This window comes from Lactuca serriola, chromosome 4, assembly GCF_051521515.1.
Source record: "Lactuca serriola cultivar US96UC23 chromosome 4, Lser_US96UC23_V15, whole genome shotgun sequence".
NCBI lineage: Eukaryota > Viridiplantae > Streptophyta > Magnoliopsida > Asterales > Asteraceae > Lactuca > Lactuca serriola.
The window spans coordinates 42,053,376-42,066,734 of record NC_136411.1 but is presented as its reverse complement, the minus strand read 5'-3'; positions in this window follow the sequence as shown (position 1 = coordinate 42,066,734).

Sequence of the window (13,359 nt, the reverse complement as noted above, 5' to 3'; positions counted from 1 at the left end):
CCCGATGTAGCTTTTGCCTTGAGCATGGTTAGCAGGTATCAGGCGAACCCTGGCAAGGCATACTGGACTGCGGTAAAGAATATCCTCAAGTACCTACGAAGGACTAAGGACTGGGTCCTTATCCTCGGTGGGAGTGATGACTTGAGAGTGGTAGGGTATAGTGATGCTAGCTTCCAGACTGATAGGGATAACTTCCGCTCTCAGTCGGGCTGGGTCTTTACCCTAAACGGAGGAGCAATTTCTTGGAAGAGTTCCAAGCAAGAGACAGTGGCAGATTCTATTTGTGAATCAGAGTATATTGCAGCTAGTGAAGCAGCAAAGGAGGCGATATGGCTGAAGAACTTCATTGGAGACCTTGGAGTTGTACCAGCTATTAAAGAGCCAATGGAAATTTTCTGTGATAGTGAAAGTGCTGTTGCCTTAGCCAAGGAACCAAGGGATCACGGGAGATCCAGACACATCGACAGAAAATACCATTTCATCAGACATCGGATCGAAGAAGGACTCCTCGTGGCAAAGAGGGTATCATCAGATGAGAATCCGGCAGATCCCCTCACAAAGGGACTGACTCGGGTTAAGCATCTTCAGCATGCTCGGAGCATAGGGCTGAAGGATGATATTAGATTTAGTAGTTAGATAATCTCGAAATTTGTAAAGTGTAATTGACATTAGATGATGAATAAAAAATGTTTTATTTATGAGTAAAGTGTTGCTATCTCTTGTCAATCGTTTACTATATTTCTTTTGCATGTTTTGACTTCCAGAATAATTTTGTTTGGTATAACATATTATTCAAACCTCCACAGTCGGTCATATGTTGGAAGTAGATAAGAATCAAGACTGTCATGTTTGGTTGTAGAGGTCTTGGACAAGGCTACAACAATCATGAGTGCTCATAAGTTCTGAGCATTGGACTCAACCCACGCTCACTGGAATCACTTCATGGAATTTTATCTCGAGTGATCGTGAGACGGTAATATCATATAAGTGTTCAAACCTAGAGATATGATTTGTTACTTACAAGTTGGTTATGCATTGACTGTACGAAACCGCATTGGTAACTCGATGTTATAAAACGTACTTTTGTGTGTAATTCAATGAGTGGTAGAACAAACATATGAGTCGAAGTTTATCTGTTCCTTCTTGGATTAGAAGCTGATATCTGGGCCCCTCGATGATTTTGTTTTGACCCATGTACCGGGCCCGGTCAGAACTAAGTTGAAGTGTTCAATTAAGTTCTATGTCAAACAAATCGGAAATCGGGAAACAAATGCTGGACAATAAGCAAGACATGTTCCATGTATTTGTCCGGCTGATATCTAGAACAGAGGATTATATGATCACTTATCTTAAATGGCGTACCATCATCTTCTCAGTTCCGAGAAACCTTGAAAAGAGCTACGATTGCCGATCGGTTCCTAAAGTCATACTTGCAGTAATAGTTATTAGACTTATCCAAGTGGGAGACTGTTGGATAAGGTGTCTAAGTCCATAACTATTTCTGGTATGTACTTGACCCGACCCGGCATGGTCCATTTGGGTTGCATGGCACCATGCAATTGGATAGACTAAATGAGAGAAATAACACTTGGAGATTATTAATATATTATAAGTTCTAATATATTAATAATATTATTTGATTAGTTTGATCAATAATTAATTTAGAATTAATTAAGTGGTCAAAAGAGAACTAATTAAATATATGGGTTGATTGTGTAAATCATCCATATCTTGTATAGTGGGCTAAGAGGCTCCATGGATTATCAAGTTGGGTTCTACCCATAGGATGCTCCATGGGAGTTACAAACCCATGGGTCATGGAAATGAAGAGTCATGACACATTAGGGTTTACATGGTGTAACCCTAGATGTGCCAACACTATATAAGAGTCCCATTCTCCACAAAATTGGCAACAAAAGTTGAACACTAAGAAACTAGAGGGCTTGGCCGATTTTGAGAAGTGTGTGTTATCTCAAGAGTCTTTCCAAGAGCATTTGGTGTTGTGTGAAGCATTTGAGGCATCACACTTGGGGTGCTAGGCTCACAAGGTTTCAAGGAACACAAGCAACAACAAGGTAAGTTATTCTATCTATGATTCAAGTTAAAATTGTTCCCCATGTATGTTAGATAGGAATATAACCTTGGAATTCAACTTTGCATGATAATTAGACAAACATAGATCCAAGGTTATTAGGGTTGCATGTACACTTAGGAAGTGTTAGAATGCTCAAAACCCATCACAATCAACACATCAATACAATAGAAACCAAACAAAGATCTGATACCACTGATGGGTTTGAGCCAAAAGAACATCCTATGTGCTCATGCAAACCCTAATGCTTGGATCTAGGTCTCTCTAATTGTACATGCATTCATCTAATACTTTCAAAATCTAGATCTAATGAGTATAATTCGAAATTAATGTGACAAATCAGATCTAGATGATTACCTCTTGTTGCTTGCTTGAATCTTCTTGTCTTTGAAGTTTATAGTCACAAGTGTCACTCCTCTAATGGCTTACAAAAACCAATAGCAAAAGAATGATCTTGGAGAGAGGTTGCAAGAGGCACAATTTCGGCTATGACCTTTCTAGGGTTTCAAGTGGCCACAAATTGTAAGCCTTAGGGTCCTATTTATACTGGAGCAGCTAGGGTTTCAGTCTAAACCCTAATGGACAGCTTATGCCTTAAGTTATTTAAGGAAGCTTCCGGAATAGGGCTTAGGGCCGAAATTATGGATGGACACATCCTAATTTCGTCCATGCCTAGTCCAAGAGGCTCCTCAGCCCAATACTCAACTGTCACACTTTTGACAGTTTAAGTCCCTATTATTAAATTAATGTCTTTTAGCCACATAATTAATTTCTTAATTAATTCTTGTCTAATTTTAATTTAATTATATGATTTCTCCATTAATATATTATTCATATAACATATTAATAAATCATAATAACATATTTCTTAATAAATCATCCTATCATGTTGCTTTGGTGAAGGCAACCCAAAAGGACCATGCACAACCGGGTCAAGTATTTACCAAATATAGTTACGGGCTTAGACATTAATCCAACATCATACACAAAGGCATGTTTTATAGCATCTTAATTTTCCTGCCCTGTTGATTCTCCACTTCCTATTTAAACTCTTTGAACTTTTCAAAAGTTTCTGACTTATGCTTGATTAAGTAGACATAGCCATATCTACTATAATCATCAGTAAAAGTCACATAGAAGCGGTTAGCATCCTTTGTGGCGGTTCTGAAGGGTCCACACACATCTGTGAGTACGAGATCCAATAAACCTTCACCCCTAGCACAGGTACCAGTGAAGGGTGACTTTGTCATTTTTCCAAGTAAACAAGATTCACAACTATCATTTGACTTTAGGTCAAATGATTCCAAGACTCCATCCTTTTGGAGTTGGCCTATGCGTTTCTTGCTAACATGTCCAAGACGACAATGCCATAATGATCTTTGATCCAAGCTAGTGGAAGAATCAATACACAACACATTATTTCCTAAGTTATCTACAACTGACACAGTTTCATATAAACCATCAAAAGGTAACGCTTTAAAATAAAGAACATTATTATAAAAAGCATTAATACCACCAAATTCATTATCAAATCAAAAAGTAAATCCTTGTTTGTACAAACCGTGAAAGGAAATAATCTTTCTCGGCAATTCAAACGAGTAACAACATTTATTCAAATCTAATCTTAACCCACCACTTAGCAACAAAGAATAAACTCCAATCTTGGTGACAGGTGAAGCTTTCCTATTCCCTATGATCAAGTTTATCTTCCCGTGCTCCACATTCTCACTTCTTCTTAGTCCCTGCAAATCAGAACATATGTGAATACCACAACCAGTATCAAGGACCCAAGAATTAGAATATGGTGAGTTATTAGACAATATAGTGTAAATACCTACATGGTTGGGTTTCACTTTCCCATACTTAACATCTTGCAAGTACTTTGGGAAGTTTCGTTTCCAGTGCGCCTTTTCATGGCAATAGAAGCATTCAGCCTCTTTAGGGTTGGAAGAAGGAGTGACAGAACCACCTTTGGTTCTACTTGAAGAGGATCGGTCAAGAGACTTTCCCTTGGTACGCTTCGAAGGGCTCTTCCTCTTCTTCCCTTTACCTTGCCCGATGACCAGAACAGGGGCGGTGGTAGCAGTAGGAGTGGTAGCAACCGATTTACCATTAAGACCACTTTCGGTGGTCTTCAAAAGTCCTTGAAGTTTGCTGAGTATGACCTCCTCCTTGTTCATATGATAGGTCATTCGGAACTGATCATAACAAGAAGGTAAGGAGTGTTGTATGATATCAATAGCCAACTCCTCGGGGAAGTTCACATTCAACCTCAGCAAATGGTCCACAAACCTTTGCATTTTCTACATGTGGCCCGTGATGGATTCACCATCCTTCATCCGGGTTGTTATCATGGAGGATATTATTTCATATTGCTCTTGACGATCACTCTGATGATATCTTTCCATCAAATCCGGGTGCATCTCAAAAGGATAAAAGTCCTCATAGGACTTTTAGAGTTCGGCTATAATCGTAGTCAGCATGATACATGCCACTTTAGTGGCATGTCTCTCATGAGTCATGAAGTCAACGATTTCCTCTGGAGTAGCAGAAGACTCATCAAGTTCCTTCAGCTCCTTTTCGAGGACATATTCCTTGTCCTCATAGCGAGTGACCATATTTATGTTCCTAATCCAATCATTGAAATTAGTCCCATCAAATATGACTCTCCCATAAAGGTTCATGACAGAGAAAGAGCCGGTAGGATTTAAGCCAGAAGTAGCATTGTTGGAAGACATCTGAAAAGACAGAAAGACAAGTTTACATTATATATATATATATATATATATATATATATATATATATATATATATATATATAGTCCCTAATAAGACACCCAAATGTAATATTAAGATTAGGACCCAACACAATATTTTATAACTTAGAAGAGGGATGTGGTAATCCAAGCTATAAAATATTTGAAGGTAGGTGAATGACGATTCACCAATTTCCACCATGAAAACGAAATGTATTATTAGATTTTAATTGGTTTTGAAACTCCTAGATTCTTTTGAGATTCATTGAACTATTCAATAGCATGTTTCAATCTCGATTGTGCCCTTCAAGTTTTGTGACTGGGATGTCGAGGATCATAAAACAAGGCGTGAATAACCATGCAAATATACTTGGTACTCTTAATTTTTATCACCTAATCGATGTGCCGGTTAACCACACGTGCTCCACTGATCTATGATAAACCTTAAGCCACCCTTTGCCAACCTTGTTAAATCCAAGTTAGTTTGCCGGTTAACCACACACGTTCCACTAATGACTTAAGCAAGGTGCAAAGTGCAATTTCATGGGTTAGCATCAAATTCACATTTTCCTAAAGTAACTAAGATTGGGAATTTATAAAACATTTAGTTACTTTATAATCATTACACTTTTAATACCCGTTCGGATCACGACCCTCCACCAGTCAAGGAAGCGGTGGGTGAGAGTGGACATCCATTAAGCTGTCATTTTATAGGCAACAACTTTATACCCTCTTATGGACTGGCTTCATAAATGAGGCCTATTAACTATAAAACGACTTGATCTTATACATACATATATATATATATATATATATATATATATATATATATATATTATTAACTTGTAATACTATAAAGTATAACGGTTGAATTTTAACTTTTAAAATTCTAGGGGTTGGAACTAAAGTTTTCTAAAGTGACTTTACATGTTCTAAAACTTGAGGGAAAGTTTTGTAACTATTCAAAACTTTTCAACTTCATAACTTATGATAATAACCTTTGACTCATAAGTTATTGGTAATCCATAACTTGAGGACAAATTATGGACTCCATTAAAAAACATCTAGATTAAGAATTAAACTAACAAACAATTTGGAAATTTTGATAACAACCTTTGAAAAAAAAGAATCATATAAACACACATAAAACTTGAAATTTTGATAATAACCTTTGAAATTGGATTAATATAATCATTACCACGTCAAAAAACAGGTTTTTATAAGTCCAAAACAGTTTAGTGTAATGATTCTAGTCCAATTCCAGGTTAAAAACCCGAAAATCTGCAAACTAGATGACAAACTCGTCGAGTTCTATAAGGAACTCATCGATTTCATGCTTTAACTCATGAACTCGTCGAGTTTTTGGCCAGAACTCGTCGAGTTTTCAGTCTGGGCAGGTTCTTGGTTATGAAAAGTAAGTTGCATCAAGTATAATTGAAAAACAATCTGGCTTTGATACCACTGAAGGGTTTGAGCATTCTAATACTCCTATGGTGTACATGAAACCCTAGAAACCTTGGATCTATGTTTTCTCTAATATACATGCAACTTTGATTTTTCCAAGGTTTACATCCTAACTAGCATGGCATGGGGTAATTGAAATACAAAATCTAGTAGAATGACATACCTTTCTTGTGGAGTTGATTCCTTGAAACCTTGCGAGCCTAGCACCCTAACTGTGATGCCACAAATGCTTCACACAACACCAAGAACCCTTGGAATAACTTGAGAGAAGAACACTTGACCATAAAATCGGCTATCCCTCCTTGTTCTTTTCTAAGTGTCCATTTTTCTAGCTTATGGGGTCTTTATATAGTGTGTCACAAGTAAGGTTACACCATGTAAACCCTAATTAACATGGATTTTCATTTCCTCTATGATCCATGGGTTTTAACCTCCATGGAGCATCCATGGAGCAACCAAAGCCCAATCTAGTGAATCATAAACATAAGCCCACTATACAAGAATGAATGATTTACAAATCAATCCACATATTTTAATTCGTCTCTTTTTTATCAAAAAATTAATCCCAAATAATTCTTGATCAATACTAATTAAATAATATTATTAATATATTAGAACTTATAATATATTAATAAACCATAAGTTTTCGTTTCTCTTTTTTGTCTATCCAAGTGTTATAATGCCATGCAACCCAAATGGACCATGCCAAATCGGGTCAAGTACATACCAGAAATAGTTATGGACTTAGACACCTTATCCAACACTATCTCACCACTATCCTACCGCTAATGACTGCACAGACATTAAGTAGCCTCATACTTAGCTTCAACAATAGTCAACATAAAGAAAGCTCATGATCTGGCCCAAAACAGAGCTTGGATGGCAATAATGCAACAAGCTGTTCATAAAGCTCACATCGGAGAAGGGGCTTAGATTGGAGGTGCCCAACCTTCCTTTCCTCCTCCATTGGATCTAGATGTTTTTCAAAGAAGCCATTGGATCCCAACTCTCTACCTCCAAACTCAAATAGAAGAAGAAGAAGAAAAAGAAGTACACCATAACAAGGAAATAATTTCTTGATCTCCAAAGAAAAATAGATCAAATTCTTTTTGTGGTTCAACAACCACCCCAATCCACAACTCTACCATTGCGGCCTCCTCCTCCCTCATTGCTTCAATCTCTTACAGAACGAATTCTTCAAATTGAGGCCCGAGAAAGATTACCGCCCAACAACTGCTTCTGAAGATTAAACAAGGGCTCAAAGAACTTAATGACTAAAGGAAAAAGGATCATGAACAATTTTGTAGCAGGAAGAAGAATTAATCACCGAAGTCAAAGCTCTCACAACTCCAAAAGGAGACCAAAGAGCAACAACAAAAGACCACTCAACTGATTAATGCAACTCATGATGCCTATAAAGCAGGATACACAGAGCTTCAAGAAATATTCAGAGGTCTTCGGCACTTAGTCATGACAAAGGAAACATTGAATGAAACTCTCACCTTCTGCAAAGTTATCTCTGAGTACATCAAGAATCCAGCCCTAATGGCAACAAATGAAGTTAACGGGAAAGCAATGTTCCAATTTGCAAGGGTCCTCTCTCAACCGGACGAATTGAAAAAATTGTTTGAGGAAAAAGTGAAGCCTTCTTCCTAAAAAAATCAAAGATAGTGGAAATCGTCACTACCAAAGAAATCTCTAAATCCCCCTCCCCCCCCCCCCCCCCCGATGACACAGATCTGTTAAGTCTAAATTAGTGTTGTGTCAAATGTATGTTTTCAGATTTATGTTTAATTACGATTCTAAAATGGGGCCTATCCATATTCGGAATTGTTGTGTTATTTTGTCTATATATAGCGTGCATGTAACATCTAGGGTTACAACTTTTGAATCAATTACTGAATAGTTCTTCATCCAAGAACTATTATATTGTTTTGATTAGTACATTCATCTCCTTTTCAATCATTTTCGTTCCTTGTCATTGATTATTCTCATAATATAGAATCTATCGATCTTTGCCACTGGAGAAATAAAGGGATATGGCATGATAACAAATGGAGAATTCACGATTCCGAAGGTACCTTATGTTGAAGGATTGCAACAAAATCTAATTAGTGTTTCTCAATTGGTTTAGGTAGAGGTCTCAAAGTGTCTTTTGATGAAGAAGGTTCAGAAATCATAGAAAAGAAACCTAAAGATGTTCTTCTGAAGTCAAACAGGAAAGGAGGAATGTATCCTCTAAATCTAAATCTGATAATGGAAAACCATTTATTTTCTTGCTTACGAAAGCCACCTCGGATGACAGTTGGTTATGCCACAGGAGACTTTCTCACCTGAAATTCAAGGATATCAACAAGCTCTACTTGGTGATCTTGTCCGTGCGCTTCCTCTTCTGAAATTTGAAAAGAAAACTTATGTGTTGCTTGTGAGCTCGAAAAACAAAGTAGAAAGAGCCATTCTTCTATAATAAATAACAAGATCATTAAACCACTTGAATTGATGTATATTGATCTCTGTGGTCCATCTACTATTGAAAGCATTGGCAATAACAAATACATTTTGGTTATTATTGATGATTTTTCACGATTTACTTGGGTATTATTTCTTAAATAGAAATCTGATGCCACTTATAAGCTCATTGATTTCATCAAACAAGTTGAGCTATAATTGCGAAAGCCAGTTTAGAAAATAAGTAGTGATAACGGTTCGGAATTCAAAAATCATGCATTTGAAGAATTCTTGACAAACAAATGAATTTCTCACAATTTTTATTCGCCTTACACTCTATAACATAATGGTATAGTTGAAAGACGAAATCGCTCTCTCTGTGAAGCTGCAAGGACAATGCTCTCATTTGCGAATCTTCCTTTATATTTCTAGGCCGATGCTATTGCCACTGCTTGTTTTACTCATAACCGCTCTTACATTAACAAACAATTTTTGATTACTCCATATGAAATTCTAAACAATCTAAAGCCGAACGTTAAATTTTTTCATGTGTTTGGATCCAGGTGCTTTTTGTTCAATTCAAAAGAACATCAGAACAAATTTGACGAAAAATCCAATGAAGCAATCTTTTTAGGATATTTATTGACATCCAAGGCATATCATGATCTGAACAATAAATCAAAGAAGATTGAAGAAACCTATTATGTTACGTTTGATGACAATTACATGAAGAAATATCAAAAGGGTGATTGTCAAACTGAAGAAATCTTCCCATCAAAAAATTCTAAGACTACTCATCTTATGAATCTATATGAGGATTTTCTAAATTTATTTGATGAAACTGAAAGGGAAATTTCCTCAGAATCAAACGCCAAGGACAATCAATAGGATGAGTTAATAAAAATATTTGATGAAGTTGTTGAAGAAATAGAGACTCCTCCCGAGTAACCTACTCCAAAAGTAACTAAAATTCCAACTCAGTTAGAACCTTTTGATGCTCCATTCCAGGGGCAGAGTTCCACTCCAAACTTCAATGCAGATTTTCTACTCCAGGGGGAGAACTCAACTTCGTATGATGGGTCACATGCAAATTTCTAGGGGAAGAATAATGAAAATAATTACTCGGGTGCTCAATCGGAATTTGAAGAAATATTTGCTAAAATCAATCCAGTCTACGATCAGAAGTATCCACCAATGACAAAATGGACCAAAGATCGTCCACGGTCTCAAGTGATCAAAGACTCTTCTTCAGGAGTTCTCACTCGTGCTCAACAAAAAGCAAAGCAAACTGCATTATTTTGTAAATTGGAATTTTTCATGTTTAATTTTTTTTTTCAAAAATTGAACCTAAAACTGTTAAAATTGCTCTTGATCATGCAGACTGGGTTTAAGCAATGCAAGAAGAATTAAATGAATTTGATCGAAACAAAGTGTGTAGATTGGTTCCTACTCTAGCAGATGCATCTTTGGTTGGTATGAAATGGGTATTCGAAAAAAGATGGATAAAGAAGGAAATGCCATTCGCAATAAGAAATGTTTGGTCGTTAAAGGTTATTGTCAAGAAGAAGGAATCGATTTTGAAGAGATATCCGCACCTGTGGCTAGAATTGAATCAGTGCGCATATTTCTCGTCTATGTTGCTCATAAAAACTTTGAAGTATATCAATTGGATGTGAAGTGTGCATTTTTGAACCGAGAACTTGAAGAAACAGTTTCTATTGAACAACCTCCAGGTTTTGTGAACAAAAAAATTCCGAATCATTGTTCTATTCAAACAAGGTTCTGTTGATGCTACCTTCTTTCAGAAGAAGGAGGGTAACCATTTAATGATTGTTCATATTTATGTTGATGATATTATTTTCGGATCAACTAATCCCAGCTTAACTGTTGAATTCCGAAAATTAATGGAAACAAAATTTGAAATGAGTTCTATGGGTAAAATTAACTGTTTCCTTGGATTAAATATAAGACAGAGTTCGGAGGGAATATTCATCAATCAAGAAGCTTTCACAAAGACGTTATTGGGAAAATTCGTAATGGTGGGTGATTCAAAAGTCAAAGTCCTTATGGCATTCGGAACGAAACTCACTCCTTCTCTTGATAAACCAGCAGTGGATATCACCTTGTTTTGTCAGATGATCGGATCTCTGTTGTATCTAACATCCAGTCGTCCTGACATAATGTTTGTTGTCTGTTACTGTGCCAGGTTTCTAGCGAATCCTCGAGAACCTCACATGTTGGAAGTTAAGAACATATTATGGTATCTAAAGCGAACTACTTCTCTTGGTTTATGGTATCCATCAAATTTTGTATTCTTTATGCAAGCATACTCCAATGCTGACTTAGGAGGTAGTGGTCTTGATCGGAAAAGCACATCAGGTGGATGTCAGTTTCTGGATGGCAAGCTTGTTAGTTGGCAATCTAAGAAACAAACATGTGTATCCTTATCTATAGCTGAAGCATAATGCATTGCAACAACATCATGTACATCCCAAGTGGTGTGGATTCAGAACCAGCTAAGAGACTACGGAATCAATATGAAACGAATTCCCCTATATTGTGATTCTGAAAGTGCCATAAGAATTTGCCACAATCCATTGCAACATTAGAGACAAAGCATATAGCATTGAGATACCATTTATTAAGGATCACGTTGAAGATGGGAATGTGGAAGGCTACTTCGTTCGTTCCTCAGATCAGTTAGCCGATATATTCACGAAGGCATTTCCAGAACTATCATTTAATCGAATTCTACAAGGGTTAGGAATGATTGAAGCTGACTCAGTTCCGAAATCCACTTCGTAATTGTCATAGTTACTATTCACATTCTGAATAGTTTCGGGCTTCAGAATGGTTCAGAATTCACTGTTCACTTCCAACTTGTTCCGTTAGGAATGGTTCTGAAGTTACTGTTCATTAAGATTCCAAAACCTTTTCTCTTTGTAAGTATTTTGTTCTTGTCTTTACTTTTGTCCATTTCTTTATTTTCGTTCTCTTCATAAAAATAAAATTCCAAAAATATTTTATTCGTTTCTGTATTTTCTTTTCAAAAATCAAAAACAACAAAAAAAATATTTTATTTTCTAAGAATTGATATTCATTTCTGAATTTGAGTCTACAAGAAGGAATCGACGGTTAAAATTCTTTCTACCATGTCTTATCTCAACTTCCACGTAATCCCTTGATTATTGGAACAAAACAAGTTTCGGTATAGGGCTGCAAAAACTCTAGTTAATGATCGCAAAATCATTGTCAACATGATTTTCGTAAATCTCCTAACCATTCTACTCCCAAACTATTATTTTGTATCGTAATCCTTAAGACACTTAGGTTTTACCACTGAGGTTTAGGTTACAAAATATATGTATTTATGATCTTGCAATCGTTATCACCATGATTTTGAGTGAAACCCAAAACTCCAAATACCTTTTCTGAATTGACCATGAACAATTTATTGTTCTATATTGTTACCCAATGAAGTGACGGTGAACAAATCATTGTTCTAGATATTTTACCAACTGAATTGACGGATAAAACCATTTGGTTTGTACCATTGCATGTTCGAAATTTCATTTATTTTATTTTATTGTGTGATCTTAATGAAATTTTCACGACCCAAGTCATTTCTTGCCAAAAGATCCAAGTTTATTTTTTTTAGATTTCCATTATATCCAGTTACTTTAAAAAGAATATCCAAAACTTACTTGTTTTTATGGCTACACTAGTCAAACAAGTACTTCTTTCATATCTTTGGACTTATGTTAAGTTTCAGAAATTATTAGAAGTTGAAACCACTCTTTAAGCCTTAATAAAAGAATCATTTCACATTTTCTCAACAAACTAATGATCGTAATTCAACGAGAAACCACACAAGCACTTCGTATTCTCTCTTGACTCAAAAAGAAGAGATCGTTGCCCGGGATCTAACAGCTTTTCATATCAAAATTGTTTGATATCACAGAATCCTACACATTAAATTTGCTTTATTTCTTTTTCTTTGGCACACTCTTGCACTAAAATCCTTCTGATTTTACAAAGTCTAGAAACTGTTTCGATTGATCACTTTAATTCAGAAGATCGGATCTTGGTCGTAATTCCGATGGATACTGCTCCCGCTTCTACAAAGCTGGAGGCTAGATCAATGATTTCGAAAGTGGAGATTCCATAACACCCTTATCCCCATAAATGGAAATTCAGGAAATTTAAATCATGGCACAACTTTTGAATTTCTATGACATCAGCGTGTTTGTTACAACAGCCGCTAACACATGATTGATGAGCTGGCACTATATTATTGGCTAATTTTTCGGCACTACAGGAACTTGAAACAACGGTTTCTCTCTGCACCCATCATCTTCCATATAAAAGGATTTCAAACGGTTCATTTTCCTTCACCGCAAACACAACTCTCAAATTTTCAAAGAAAAAAATGCTCTCGCTCTCTACTTTTCATCATCACTCTCAAAACATCAATGGTCGCTTCATCAGAGCAAGTTTCATTCGCAGATCAATCTGGATCCGTGATCATGTTGGCTGTTAAACCTAACCAAAATATGATAATAGACCTCGATGCTTTTCGCTACAACGCCCTAATCAAGCC